Raw genomic sequence first — 14,784 nt, 5'->3', positions numbered from 1 at the left:
AAAATTATTCCAAAGCAAGAAATAAATTCACTAGAGCTAAGAAAAACATGGTTTTATAACCATGATCATTCCTCCTCTTTCCTCTGCTTTCTCTCCCATTCTACCTTGCCCCCCAACAACTAAATAAGCAATATTGTCATCACTGTTGTGTTGCCTCAATTTCCCCCAAACAGCCCCTGTTGGAGAAGAGAGAAAACAAAAAAGTTTTAAATAAGAACAAGATTTCTTTGTCACCACTGCTCAAAATGATCCTTCTTACCAAGACTGTGGTCATCAACCAAATTTTTAGGAAACTGGTTAGAGAACAAATATATGCACAAAACATATACATTTTTTTCCGTTAAAATGATCTTATCTCTACATCTTAAAAAACAGATGAAAGTGGTTTACAGGTCTAAGCATGCGATACTCCAGGACAAAAAGCAAGTGTTGGTCTCTGAGAGGTCAACTGCTGCAGGAAAACAGGGCAAAAGCTCCCCATGCATGTCAGAGCCCATATTCAGGCTCAATGTTGAAAGTATGTGTGGGGGCAAGGTTATTCCTATCTGTGAACAGAGGCTAAAATGAAAAGCTGTTAGCCTTGGATCAGGAGAAAGAATAAAAGCTTTCAGGAATGGATGTGTAATATCTCCAAGCCAATAAAAGACATCATTTCGAACTAGTAACTCCAAGAATCCAAAAGGAAGCAACTGCCAAATCACCAAGTACAAGGACTGTGTCGGAAGAGAGAAGTAAAACTCTCACTTAACATGTGCTTGAAAGTCAAAAACCATTCTACTACTCCCTGTCTTACTGCGTGTCATTAAGAGAGACAATCTGAAGTTGACTTGACCACAAAAAGAAAGATCAAACACAACACAAATACACAGACTGTGTTTGGCAGAAGTTATAAAGATCCATGAGATTAGGAACTCAGGTTACAGAGACACACCTGGGTTTAAATTCCAGCCTCACCATTTAACAGCCGTGTGACTTTGAACAAGTGGTTTATTCTCCCTAGATCTGGATTTCCTCATCTGTAAAAAACAAAGACAATGGTAGTACCACCCTCTTGAGTGGATGAAATGAAATGATGCATGTAAATCATTTAGCAAGCCCAAGTTCCCCTGTGTTCAATATATATGAGCTGCTATTATTTTCATTATCCAGCATTTGCTAAGTATCTCTTGGTTAGTTTTCTCTCAGAACACTGGAATTTACTGGCTGGCTCGAGGCAAGGAAGCTCTATCACAGAAATGCCTTCAGACAAACTGGGAAGCCTTTAGAATTGTTCTGAGAATGACCACCGTTCAATTCTTGTAATAGTTTTTGTAAATGATGTTAATTGCAATCAACAGTATCTTACAGAGCTTCACAGTTTATTAGCTCCATATCTCCACCCATTTATGGCCCATAGGAAATGCTTCCCATCATACTACAGTGGCTTTTCTTTCAAGAAGACATTGACTCAGAGAGACAAGTTTAAAAAGTAAGGCATCTGACTGTTTGATTCATGCAATCTTGTTTCTATTTTGACTCTCTTTTCACCCTGGATTAGTTGTTAATTAAATTTTTAAAAAGTTAAATTGTATAAAGACAAAAATCCCATTCCACATTTCACCTAAAGATTCCTGAGACTGAACTCCGCATGTTTAGCAAATATAAATGGTTAGTGAGATGTATACCTTCTTTACCCGCTACCTGATCAGTGAGCCCAGAGTGCGTGCCCAGAAACTATGTCAGAGAAACCAGTAGAACCATTTTTCAATATCAAATCTTTCCAAATTACACAAAACCTAGACTTTGCTTTTCCTCATTTACTTGAAATTATATATTTCAGGCTATTCACCTTATAGCACATTATATAGCAATAAAAACCACATAAACAAAGAAATAAAAAGCAATATGGGTAGATCCTAACCATAAGTTAAACAGTAAATCCCAAAAAATTACATACCACATATTTCCCATTTTCATAAAGCTAAAACAACTATAATTACAATTTACAATTTTTAGGGTTAGGCAAACATATAGACATAAAACTACATAAAAACGACAGAAAGGCAGTGATGAACAATGGCTCAAAGCCATGGACTGCCATTTGTGGGAAGAGGCTGGAGGATGGGATAGAGAGGAGAGACACGGTGAGATTGGATTTTGCACCATTAGATAAAGGTTATTATCAAGGACCTAGCTTTGGCTTTGGATATCAAATTCATGGGTGCTTATTACATTATTTAAAAGTAAATATATCAGTCTGTGTATCAGCCAGGATCCATTCAGGAAAACAGAAACCACATCAATTATTTTAACAGAATTTAACATCACGAAGTGGTTAAATAAGTATTTGAGGAATTAAAAAGTCAAAGAGAACATGAAAGTAGCATAGCATTAGTAACACAGGAATCAGCTAACAGCCTTAGGGATAGAAGAACAAAAGGAAAAGATCAGGATTATAAGAATCTAGAGGCTCATAAGAGGGGCCATGTGGAGTCTGAGAAGGGGGTCCTACCGGACTTGGGTTAGCCCCTCCAAAGAGGCACAATAAAGTTAGTCTTGAAAACGCTAGAAGAAGCTGGAAACTGGAATCAACTGACTTTGTCAGGGTAAGAAGCCGTTGTTGAAACAATACCTATAGGAACAACAAGCAAAACAGGAAAGAGAAGGCCTTCACCATCCTCCTGCTCTCCAGTCTCTCTGCAGGTCTCTGGTGGAGCATAACAGGAAGCCAGCTGGTCAAGGAGGAATATGATTGGCAAAATCCTAGCCCCAGAAACATGGTAGAGAATGGTGTGTTTGGCACTGATAAACAATAGCTTACTAACTGTCATGGACAGGTAAGGCTAGGTTATACTGTCCTGACAAGTCAAATTCTTTAACACAATAAAAGTGTATTTCCTGCCCACTCTCCATATCCAGTGCAGGTCAGCAGGGAGGATCTGTTCATCAGAGCCACTCAAGGCCCTGGGCTTAGGGAAGTTTCTATAGTCACCGCAGCATTGGGAAAGATGTATGGATCATACACTTGCTTTTAATGCTCTGTTCAGAAATGATTCATACCGTATCTGGTCATGTTTCATTGGTCAAAGCAAGTCCATGACCATACCAAAATTCAGAGAGTATGGGAAGGATAGTCCATGCCCAAAAGGCCAAGAAAATGAATAAAAATGGTCCATTCATGGGCTAATAATGAGCATGTGTTATAAACCAAGAATTACCATTAATCCAATTCCAGGCACCTGAACACACACACACACGCAGGCACACGGACACATGCACGCGCAGGCGTGCACTTTATAAATACACACCGACTTGAAATCAAAACCTTGTCTTGTTACAATAAGTATTCCATAGGAGCCACAGTGAGAGATAGTCTCCGAAATAGTTTAATGACTTAGATTGCGTATCTGCAACATTGCCTTTAAAATTTTGTCCCTTAGACTGAAGTACTAAAGAGAGGACATGTTGAAAATTTTAAGGACACTTTTATCAGATGTAAAGAAAACAATGTAACAAGGCAAGAAGGATCTTCCTGACATGAAATATGTTGGTCCCCTTGACAGGACTGCAGTAAACAGGGCTGAATTAGGCCAACAAGTCAAATTGGTTTCATTCTAAGTGCCAATGTCCAATGCTTGATAGGGGTGACTGGGTGGAGGATGAGCCAGCCTTCCCACACAATACTCTTACCTCATTCCTCCCAACTGTGGCCATGAGTTGCTTCTTGAACCTTTGAGAAGCCACACTTTTCTACCTGGTTATAGCCAGTAATCATGTTTCACCTTTATCTTTAATGAGTCAAGAGCCACACGTGTGAATCTCCAAATCTCTCCTCTATGTGACTAATTCTTTGAGGAGCAGATTTGCATTTTTCCTCTCTAACCACTCTGGTTTAGCCTGTACCCTTGAGGCAGTCAGGTACACAGAAAGGAAGGTAGCACATACCTGCCAATTTCACACTTCTAAAAATAAGTTTCTCGGCAGAGGCAGAAAAATGTGGAAGATCTTTCATTTTGCAACCAGGGGAGCTACTGCCCCACCCCCTTCTATTTTTTAGCCAGAATACAGACAATAAGACAATCCAGACGAGCCACGCTACAGCTCAGACAAGTGTGGTTGTTAGCACAAGGCCCTGCTAATAAGCAGCCAGCCAGCCAGCCAGGCTGTGCTGAAAAACCTTAAAGTGGCCCTCTCCCAAGCTCACAGTGTTAAACCCCTAAGTCCTATCCTGAGCACACATAGAAACTTGAGATAGAGGGGAATTTATGCAAGAGGGGAGGGGTTCTAATGACCAGAAGGACCCTAGTACTTCCTGGCATCCCCCAACCTTGTCCCTAATAAGCCAGATCACTTCAGTCCTCAGGGTCCTTTCAGGATGCCTATTTTAGAGGCATTAGTCCATGGCTTCATCTCCTTCCAACTAATCATCTTCCTAACACAGCACTGGCAGGTGTGGCTTAGGGGCAATGTTTGGCCGAACTCTTCTTGGAAACTTCAGATGGCACAAACCCAGTTCAAACTGCTTAGGCAGAAAAAGTCCATTTTGACTCAAACCAGTCTGGCATGACTGGGTCCAAAGATTCAATCCACAATGTAGTCAGGAATCTGGCTTTGCTTCCCTTGGATCTGCTCTCCTCAGCTTCATTCTCAGGCGGGCTCTTCCAGTTATGGTGGCAAAGGTGGCCGCCAGCACCTCCAGCTCCACTCTGCCAGGTTAGGTGTCCTGGCTTCTTTCCCAAGAGCTCCAACAAAAGTTGGGGCAATGTGTCTTTCGTGACCAAATCCTGAGTCATAATAAGGAGCCAGGGTCATGGTCAACCTTGCCCACACCACTTGGGCTGTGCATGGTGAAGGGTAGGTGTACAAAAAACAATCAGGGAATGGATACACAAGCAAAAAAAAAATCAATATATGCCGAGTACGAGGATGGATGATTTAAGGATGCAGCTGAAACTAAGAGTTCTCACACAATGTCCAGGCAGTCCCTCAGGCCCATTCAGTAACACAAAAATGCAGCAAAAAATAAACTCAAGATGTAGTAAGGGAAAAATAACAGTCGTCTGCTTTATTTTGAACAGCATGGAAGAAAAAAAGGGATAGAGGGAGGGAAGAAAGGATGGAGGAAGAGAGGGAGGGAGACACCAAACAAGACTCAAAGCTTTAAAAAAATGGACTTCTAAGTGCTATGCCTAAAATTGTAAGAAGCCCCATACCTGCCCTAGGATTACCGTCAATTCCTGGGGTGTTTGTGTCCTCAAGGTGAAGTCACTAGTTGGCCTGTGCTTCATTTTGCATTCTGTACAATCCTTGTCACACCTTTACTTCTGCCCCTCATGTCTTTCTTTGTAGCAACAAGGGCAAACAGTTTAAGGCAGATTTCATTGGCCCATGGGTACTGGCTGTGACACTCCAAGTCATCAGGGACAAGGAAGCTGTCTTTTGGATTTCCCAAATCTGAGCAAAGACCCAGGACATCCCTGGAGCCTCAGTGCACACTCCTCTCCCCAGAAAAGCAGTGATGGGAGTGCCTCAGTTTCTTCTATAACACAGCCCTCCAGCCTCCACCTATAGCCTCTCTCTCCACAGGGTTCAAATTCAAATCCTTAAAGCTAGCAGGAAGGACCAAAGCTGAAGCAAGGGCCACACCATCCTCCCTGCCAAGCCCTTCAGGAAAAATTTCTCCTTCCCTCATCAAGCAAAGTCCTTGCAGCAAGTTTATTCAAACAGATTCACTTTGCATTCTCATACCAGGTGAATAGATTTTTCCTAGACAGTACTGAATACCGACTTAAGCCCAAACCAGGATCTCCGATAGGCACTGACAAATATCAAACTGTCTCCCCAGCTATGTAAGAAAGGTTTATTTTGATACATGTCTTTCTAATGAATCATGGAACACTACATCAAAAACTAATGATGTAATGTATGGTGATTAACATAACATAAAAAAAAAGAAAGGTTTATTTTGGAGTTGTATTTTCACATAGGGTCTCCCCAGATTTCTTCCCTAATCTCACTATAAAACAAGTTAATGGCTCTGATTGCTTTCTCAAGTATCTCATCAATTAACTGTATGAGGGATCATTAAGTTACCACCAGAAATGTCAGATGGCATTTTGCCCAAATAGGGCCTTTTTCTTATTATTGTTTTGTCCTCCTTTTTCATCATTTCTAATCTTCAGTACATTTTTCTTCCATCTGGGTCCAAAGCCCCAGGCCAGATTATCATCTGTATTTCTCTATCTCTATATCGCATTTTCCTTGCCCCACTTTTGAAGTAGTTACACTTAGAACAAAGTACCAAAGTGGGCATCACCAATTCCTTCAGTGTGTTTGCATCAGCACACGCCTTGGAATGTTTTGGTCCAAAAGCTCACCGAGCAAAGAAAATTAAGGTTCCGATTCAAAGGACAGGAGATCTTAGAACATCCTACATAACCTGCCTAGAATGGATCAAATGCACGAAGGACAGCACAAGGCTGTAGCTCAACTGTGCGTCATATGAGATGAACGGAAAAGTTGGCAGCACCGCACCAAATAAAGAGCAATCGTAAGAGGAACTTCAACATAGTCCAGGCAACCAGACACTACGCAGAACACGGAGGCACAACTTCTCTTCTGCTCTGAGCATATTAAAGTAAACAAACAACAAACAGACCAAAAAAAAACTAGAGAAGTTCTTACCTAAAAGGCATATTGTCCTTTTGAAGAAAATGGCAAACAGGAGCAGAAATTAGAGACCTAATTACTTTCTTTTCCTGCCAATATCCTGAACTAAGCTAGAAACAGCTTCCTAGAGCTCGCATTCTCTACTTGACAGCATTCTAATGAAATGTCATGCTATCAAGTTACTTACTTATTTAATGTCCCAGCTACCGTGCCTCGTTGGAATTCACCTGGGAGTCTTGGCAAGCAAAATCATGCAGCAAATCTTCAGTGGCTGAGACATACCATATATATTGTGATTAGAAATGGAGATTCTATGAAAAGAAAAATTAAAGAACAAGAACTTAAATCAGAACCAGATCAGATGTTTGGTAGGGCTAATCACAGAACATGGTTTTTAACTCTGTAAAGATTAACTGAGTCTTCAGAATGACCTGTGGTTCAGTCTTCCCAGAGAGCACCAGAAAGATCTGTGTGAGGGTAGAAATTTGTGTTGGAGCTATGGAGAGTTCAGATCCCCTCCCTGTGGAAGGCATGAAAACAAGCAACCAGAGATGGTCTCCTCATCTGGTTTCTTGAGTGTATTTACTGCCTACTTCATTCTTCATTCACCCTGCACCTTAATTCTCCCCAACTTCCCTTTGTTATACAACAAAAAACAATCTTAAAAGTAAAAGAACAAAACCTACACTTTGTAGGTGCCTTGCATATATATTTAATAAATGCTATTGATTGGAAAAATGAAAAAAAGGAAGAAGGGAGGGAGAGAGGAAGGTAAGGAGAAAAGGAGGGAAGGAAGGAGCAAGGGAAAGAAAGGGAAAAATGGAGGAGGAAAGAAGGAAAAATAATAAACTCAATATTCTTCATGTTCCATGTAAAAAACATTACCAGTTTTACTTTCTAAATGAAAAAAACAGGACTAGCAACATATTTTATCCTGATTTATTAATTTATTTATATATAAATGTGTAAAGATAAATTTTAGGTCATTTTTCTTAACACTTAATGCAACCCATTTATTAAGAAAGGACAAAATTAAACAAGAACAGAACTGTTCTAGAAAGTTTCGATACATAATCTTAGAGCCCAGGAAAGTGGAAACGTCTAAGTTTTCCATGAGGGTATGGCTACTAAGTGATTTTGCAGAGCCTTTTTCCTAAAGATTAAGAGGAGAATTCTTGTCCATAATTCTGTGGTCAGCTTTCTAGTCCAACCTAAGACAGGAACCAGAGGTGCTCACAAAAACTTGATCACCTCTATATCTTACACTCTCCTTTCTTTAAAAGATTACCTTGTTTAAAGGAGGAAATTAATATGCTTTTTCAAGTATTTATTAGGGGGAGTCCAACTATGTTTCAAAGTTGGAGGAAAATGTGATTTCCTGAGTTTCTGCAAAGCAAAAACATTGGGAAGAAATGTGAGTTTCAGACTTGGAAACACAAGTAGCCGTGGCAAACCTTCTGATCAGTTCATTTTCTGAATTTGGCTTTAAAAGTTCAGATTTAAGTTTTATCAGCCCTCTACTTTCCTCTCCATCACAGACAGATAATATCTATTCTAAAGGAAGCCCAAGTCATCTCAAGTTTTATTAGTTAGGCTTAACATTGTGAAAAAGAGAGAAATAAACTTCAGGAAAAACTGAAGACATATGTATACATTCATTCACAACTCCTCAACAATTATTCTATGGCAGCAATGAGAACTTAAGAGGAGTTGAAACCAGGGATTACACAGGCCTTAAGAAATGAACAATAAGAAAAAAAGAACAGCTCCAATTAGGCATAGCAGGAACTTAGAAATTGCCACTTCATCCTAACAAGTAAAAAGCTCAATACACTGAAAAATCAACAACTCTTTGTAGATCCATCAGAGATGTGATTCACAAGGCAAACCACTGCCCTGAAAACTGGAGAGACTAATGGAGAATCACAACCTACAGAAATCCATGAGCAGAAACCACCATGGGGGTCAGTGCCAGGGTACAAAATCCTGAACTGTAATTGACGGATTGCTGGAGGCTCAGTGTGGACCAGTCAGAGTTTAAAACCAAGGCGGGGGGGGGGGGGGGGGCGTGAGAGGTCAGCAACGGGGTTCCCACACTTTTGTGAGTTTTACCTCCAGGAGCTCTACCAGGGCCTCACAGCAAATACCAGAGAAAAATTCCCTGTGCTTCCAGCAAGTTGAGGGGAACAGGAACCATTTTGAAAAACACAGAATAGTCTGTTTTTCTTAACAAGGGCTGCTCTCAGGAAAAACAATTTTACCAGAAAAATTGAAGAACATTTTATAATTTTAACCTGCTGGGGATTTATCAGAGCCTAACCTACCTGGGAGTAGAGAAATATCCAACTCCAGTAGGCTCTAGCCTCCTGAGGGAAGGAGGATACCCAACTCCAGCCCCTTCTAACTATCCTGTCCCAACTAGGGGGTTGGGGAGGGACTGAAAAGCACAGGTGAAGTTCACAGTCCACAGGCAAAGGCTCACCAAAAGACTGAGATCTAATCATAGGACTACAGAACACTTCCCTCCCCCACACTTCACCTCTACATTACTAAAGACTCATGGAACATGGTTCCTTTTACCCAGTACACGTCCACCCTTCAAGAAAAAAAATACAAGGCATACCAAAAGGCAAAACACCATTTGATGAGACTGAACAAGCACCAGAATTAGAATCAGATATAGCAGGAATGTTGGAATTATCAGACTAGTAATTTTTTTTAAACTATGATTAATATGCTAATGACTTTAGTGGAAAAGTGGATAACCCAAAGAACAGATGCATAATGTAAATAGAATGATAAAAATCGGGGGGGCGGAGCAAGATGGCGGAGGAGTAGGAGACCTGGATTTCGTCTCCTCTCAGGAATTCAGCTGGATAGGGATCCAACCATTCTGAACACCTACAAACTCAACAGGAGATCGAAGAAAAGAAGAGCAACAACTCTCTCATCAGAAAAGCGACCACTTTCTGGAAGGTAGGACGTGCGGAGAAGTGAATCCGCGGCGATATTCGGGAGGATAGACGGCGGGGGAGGGGCCTCCGTCGGCCGCTTCTGGCAAGTGATAGAGCCGCGGAGCACAAAATCGGAACTTTTAAAAGTCTGCTCCACTGAGGGACGTCACTCTGGTGGCTAAGCAGGGGGTGGAACCCTCCGGGACAGTGTGGTCTCAGGACCCTCGGGGTCACAGAAAGACCGGGGGTGCCTGAGGGCGGCAGAGCTCCCAGGTATCGGAGCGGGGAAGCCGGCTGCAGAGGCGGAGCCCAGGCGCGGGCTCTCAGCTCGGGGTGGCCATAAACCGTGATCCGCGGCACCGTCGGGCCCCTGCTCCTCCAGCAGGGACCCAACAAGCGGCAGATCCGGGGAGACTCACCTTCCTCCCCCGGGAGGAGCCGCGCACCGCAGGGATCTGCTGGGTTTGGAGACTCCAGACCGGGTCGGGTACCAGAGATAGAAACTCGCGGTCACAGGCCGGGTGAGCACGGAGTGCAGCTGCAGACCGGGGAGACGGGAGTGACTGACGGCTTTTCTCTGGGGGCTCACTGAGGAGCGGGCCCGAGTTCTCGGCTCCTCCGGGGTGGAGATTGGGAGGCCACCATCTTCACTCTCCGCCTCCAAAGCTGTATGGAAAGCTCGCAGGGAACAAAAGCTCCGGAGAGCAAACCCGAGCAGATTACTCAGCCGGGAGGGGGCAAGGGTGGGGCAATTCCGCCTCCGGCAGAGACATTTGGAAACCACGGCAACAGGCCCCTCCCCAGAAGATCAGCGAGCACAGCCAGCCAAGACCAAGTTTACCGATCAATGAGAACAGCAGAACTCCAGCGCTAAGGGACTACTGCACATAGAATTCATGGCTTTTTTACCATGATTCCTTAGTCTTTTAAAGTTAATTTTTTTTAACTGTCTTTTTGTCTTTTTATTTCTTTTTGAATTTTTCTTTTTCCCTTTTTCAAACAACATCTTATCAATCCCTTTTTTTAAAAAAAAACATTTTTATTTTTCATTTTTAGAGTCATATTCTATCCCTTCATAGTAGTTACCCGTATTTTTGGCTTATATATATAAGTTGTTCTCTCTTTAAAATTTTGAGATAGTTTCTTCTGACAGATTAAAATATACCCTAAATCTCTAGTATATGGTGTTTTCTATTCCCCTGCCTGATCACATCCTCTCCCTTTTTTTTTTCTTTTTCTTTTTTTAAATCCTCTTCTTTCTTTTTTCAAACAACTTCTTATCAATTCCTTTTATAAAATTTTTTATAATTTCCATTTTTACAGTCATTTTCCATCCCTTCATCATATCAACCCTTATTTTTGTACATATATAAGTTTTTCTTTCTTTAAAATTTTGGGAGACACTTTCTTCTAAAAGACCAAAATACACCCCAAATCTAGTGTGTGGCACTGATCTATATACCATATAGATCATATTTGATAACATTCTGGCTTTTCTTTTGTTGTTGTTCTTTTGTTTTGTTTGTTTTTGTTTTTATCTTTATCTTTTTCTTTTTTTTTTCTTTTTCTTTTTTCTCTCTTTCCCCTTCTTATCCCACTGCTTCAGGTCTTTTCTGATTTGTTTAGAGGATATTTTCTGGGGACGTGGTTACTCTGCTAGCATTTTGTTCTCTCATTAATCTATTCTCCTCTGCACAAAATGACGAGACGGAAAAAATCACCTCAACAAAAAGAACAAGAGGCAGTACCGACTGCCAGGGACCTACTCAATACGGACATTAGTACGATGTCAGATCTAGAGTTCAGAATCATCACTTTAAAGATACTAGCTGGGCTTGAAAAAAATATGGAAGTTATCAGAGAAACTCTTTCTGGAGAAGTAAAAGAGCTAAAATCCAACCAAGTAGAAATCAAAAAGGCTATTAATGAGGTGCAATCAAAAATGGGGGCGCTAACTGCTAGAATAAATGAGGCAGAAGAGAGAATCAGTAATATAGAAGATGAAATGATGGAAAATAAAGAAGCTGAGAAAAAGAGAGATAAACAACTACTGGATCATGAGGGCAGAATTCGAGAGATAAGCGATACCATAAGACGAAACAACATTAGAATAATTGGGATCCCAGAAGAAGAAGAAAGAGAGAGAGGGGCAGAAGGTATAATGGAGCAAATTATAGCAGAGAACTTCCCTAATTTGGGGAAAGAAACAGGCATGAAAATCCAGGAAGCACAGAGAACCCCTCTCAAAATCAATAAAAATAGGTCAACTCCCCGACATCTAATAGTAAAACTTACGAGTCTCATAGACAAAGAGAAAATCCTGAAAGCAGCTCGGGAGAAGAGATATGTAACCTACAATGGTAGAAACATTAGATTGGCAAAAGACCTATCCACAGAGACCTGGCAGGCCAGAAAGGACTGGCAGGATATATTCAGAGCACTAAATGAGAAAAATATGCAGCCAAGAATACTCTATCCAGCTAGGCTGTCATTGAAAATTGAAGGAGAGATAAAAAGCTTCCAGGACAAACAAAAACTAAAGGAATTTGCAAACACAAAACCAGCCCTACAGGAAATCTTGAAAGGGGTCCTCTAAGCAAAGAGAGACCCTAAAAGCAACATAGACCAGAAAGGAACACAGACAATATACGGTAACAGTCACCTTACAGGCAATACAATGGCACTAAATTCCTATCTTTCAATAGTTACCTTGAATGTAAATGGGCTATATGCCCCAATCAAAAGACACAGGCTAACAGACTGGATTAAAAAATAAGATCCATCGATATGCTGTCTGCAAGAGACTCATTTTAGACCCAAAGACACCCCCAGATTGAAAGTGAGGGGGTGGAAAACCATTTACCATGCTAATGGACACCAAAAGAAAGCTGGGGTGGCAATCCTTATATCAGACAAATTAGATTTTAAACCAAAGACTGTAATAAGAGATGAGGAAGGACACTATATCCTACTTAAAGGATCTATCCAACAAGAAGATCTAACAACTGTAAATACCTATGCCCCTAACATGGGAGCAGCCAATTATATAAGGCAATTAATAACAAAAGCAAAGAAACACATCGACAACAATACAATAATAGTGGGGGACTTTAACATCCCCCTCACTGAAATGGACAGATCATCTAAGCAAAAGATCAACAAGGAAATAAAGACTTTAAATGACACACTGGACCAAATGGACTTCACAGACATATTCAGAACATTCCACCCCAAAGCAACGGAATACACATTCTTCTCTAGTCCCATGGAACATTCTCCAGAATCGATCACATCCTAGGTCATAAATCAGGTCTCAACCGGTACCAAAAGATTGGGATCATTCCCTGCCTATTTTCAGACCACAGTGCTTTGAAACTAGAACTCAATCCCAAGAGGAAAGTCGGAAAGAACTCAAATACATGGAGGCTAAAGAGCATCCTACTGAAGAATGAATGGGTCAACCAGGAAATTAAAGAAGAATTAAAAAAATACATGGAAACCAATGAAAATGAAAACACAACTGTTCAAAATCTTTGGGATGCAGCAAAGGCAGTCCTAAGAGGAAAGTATATAGCAATACAAGCCTTTCTCAAGAAACAAGAAAGGTCTCAAGTACACAACCTAACCCTACACCTAAAGGAGCTGGAGAAAGAACAGCAAATAAAGCCTAAACCCAGCAGGAGAAGAGAAATAATAAAGATCAGAGCAGAAATCAATGAAATAGAAACGAAAAGAACAGTAGAACAGATCAACGAAACTAGGAGCTGGTTCTTTGAAAGAATTAACAAGATTCATAAACCCCTGGCCAGACTTATCAAAAAGAGAAGAGAAATGACCCAAATCAACAAAATCATGAATGAAAGAGGAGAGATCACAACCAACACCAAAGAAATACAAACAATTATAAGAACATATTATGAGCAACTCTATGCCAGCAAATTAGATAACCTGGAAGAGATGGATGCATTCCTAGAGATGTATCAACTACCAAAACTGAACCAGGATGAAATAGAAAACCTGAACAGACCTATAACCACTAAGGAAATTGAAGCAGTCATCAAAAATCTCCCAAAAAACAAAAGCCCAGGGCCAGATGGCTTCCCAGGGGAATTCTACCAAACATTTCAAGAAGAATTAATACCTATTCTTCTGAAACTGTTCCAAAAAATAGAAACGGAAGGAAAACTTCCAAACTCATTTTATGAGGCCAGCATTACCTTGATCCCAAAACCAGACAAAGACCCCATCAAAAAGGAGAATTACAGACCAATATCCCTGATGAACATGGATGCAAAAATTCTCACCAAAATACTAGCCAATAGGATCCAACAGTACATTAAAAGGATTATTCACCATGACCAAGTGGGATTTATCCCTGGGCTGCAAGGTTGGTTCAACATCCGCAAATCAATCAATGTGATACAGTACATTACCAAAGGAAAGAACAAGAATCATATGATCCTCTCAATAGATGCAGAAAAAGCTTTTGACAAAGTATAGCATCCTTTCTTGATCAAAACTCTTCAGAGTATAGGGATAGAGGGTACATACCTCAATATCATAAAAGCCATCTATGAAAAACCTACAGCAAATATTATTTGCAATGGGGAAAAACTGAGAGCTTTCCCCCTAAGGTCAGGAATGTGGCAGGGATGTCCACTATCACCACTGCTATTCAACATAGTATTGGAAGTCCTAGCCACAGCAATCAGACAACAAAAAGAAATCAAAGGCATCCAAATTGGCAAAGAAGAAGTCAAACTCTCACTCTTTGCAGATGATATGATACTTTATGTGGAAAACCCAAAAGACTCCACCCCAAAACTGCTAGAACTCATACAGGAATTCAGTCAAGTGGCAGGATATAAAATCAATGCACAGAAGTCAGTGGCATTCCTATACACCAACAACAAGACAGAAGAAAGAGAAATTAAGGAGTCGATCCCATTTACAATTGCACCCAAAACCATAAGATACCTAGGAATAAATCTAACCAAAGAGACAAAGGATCTGTACTCAGAAAACTATAAAATACTCATGAAAGAAATTGAGGAAGACACAAAGAAATGGAAAAACGTTCCATGCTCATGGATTGGAAGAACAAATATTGTGAAGATGTCAATGCTACCTAGAGCAATCTACACATTCAATGCAATCCCCATCAAAATACCATCCACTTTTT

The sequence above is a fragment of the Mirounga angustirostris genome, unplaced genomic scaffold (assembly GCF_029215605.1).
Source record: "Mirounga angustirostris isolate CCGP_5_RB_7025 unplaced genomic scaffold, mMirAng1.0.hap1 SCAF_3, whole genome shotgun sequence".
Classification (NCBI taxonomy): domain Eukaryota; kingdom Metazoa; phylum Chordata; class Mammalia; order Carnivora; family Phocidae; genus Mirounga; species Mirounga angustirostris.
The sequence above is the reverse complement of the archived record's forward strand: the minus strand, read 5'-3'. Positions refer to the sequence as shown.